Genomic DNA, 1533 nt, shown 5'->3' on the forward strand with positions numbered 1-1533 from the left:
TTCATGGCACCTCGTCACCACCATTCCTTGCAAGACAACTTCCAGGTTTTATTGTCTCTTATTACCGCTAATCTCCATTTCCTTCCTCTCCCTCCACATAGTAGCCACTTCAAATTGGCACGTGTACTTGAAGAATTTATGTCTTTGTCTGCCTGTGTGTTTTATAGACTCACATAGTGTTGTGCTGTGTGGATACTCAAATCCCTGCTTCTCTTATCTTCTTCCAAACCATTCTCTCTACACACAGACGAATTTTCTTAGTCTCAATTGAACCCTACCATTTTTTTGCTTAAAGCATTTCAAAAACTTCCTATTACAATTAGAAAAAAATGGAAACCAGCCTATGAGGTCTACTTGTCAGCTCGTACATACATCTCAGACCTCAACCACTATCCTTCTCTTTCTTCTGCTCCCCATACTTCAGCCACACTGGCTTTCATTCAGTTTGCTGAATTCACAAAGCTCTTTCATCTCAGAGTCTTTGCCTTCTCCCCCTCCCCCACCTCATCTCTTGGAAGGGCTTTCTCTTTCTCAGCCTTCAAGCCCCTCCTAACTGTGGACATGGGTGCAGCCCTTTTGCAGAGAATTTGACAATATTAGTCACCTTGGGCCAGGTTCCCTGGAAGCAGTGACTCCTGGGAACTGGGACAGAGTTTCGTGAAGGAGGGACCTCAGAAGAAGAAGATGGAGGGAGGTGAGCAGAGATGTGGACTCAGCACATTACGTTCAGCCTGGGCTTGAGAGGGGATCTGGAAGAGGAAATGTACCCACTGAGTGAGTCCCATTGGAGGTCAGGAGCCAGGCTTGTGTACCCAGTGCCAGTCATTACTGGCCTCTGGCTGAGCCTACATCCCAGGGCAGTGGAGGGGGAGCACCTACCCCCTCTGGACAGGGAAAGGGCCCTCAGAGGCCATGAGCAGCCAACATCCACAGCAGCTGGGAGGGGGGATGGCTGAACCAGCCAGTGAAGTTGCACCCACTAGTGAGACCTAAGATGTGCATGGCCTTCCTGCTAGAAACTCATTCTTAGCAGCATTCTCTAGAGAAGCTTCATTCACGTGCCCATGAAGGATTCCAGAAAGTCCATTTCAGCGTTGTTTATGATGGTGGAAAACTAGAGATAACCTAAATGTCCTTCAAGAGGAGAATAAAGTAATCATAGTAAATACCTATTAAAGCGGTAAAATAATGGACTGGAGTATGTGTAGCAAAAGCGCGATTTGAGTGAAATAGCAAGTTTCAGGATACATTCTGAATGATGCTATTGAAATAAAATTTCAAAAATACAAAAACAACCCTGAGGATATTTTGTGAGTACACGACTTTCTAGTAAAATTATAGAAACCCACTTAAGGACAAGCACAGAGTGGATGATAGTAAGTAGCTCTGGGGAAGGGAAAACTGGGATGGAATCAGGAGTTCAACCGTCTCCCAACTGTCACCCTAATGTTCTATTTAAAGACACACATGCATTGGCAGCATTTTAAGATTTAGTAGTAACACAGGTGATCACAATTTATTCTACATATATTT

This window comes from Myotis lucifugus, unplaced genomic scaffold (assembly GCF_000147115.1).
Source record: "Myotis lucifugus unplaced genomic scaffold, Myoluc2.0 scaffold_729, whole genome shotgun sequence".
Taxonomy (NCBI): Eukaryota; Metazoa; Chordata; class Mammalia; order Chiroptera; family Vespertilionidae; genus Myotis; species Myotis lucifugus.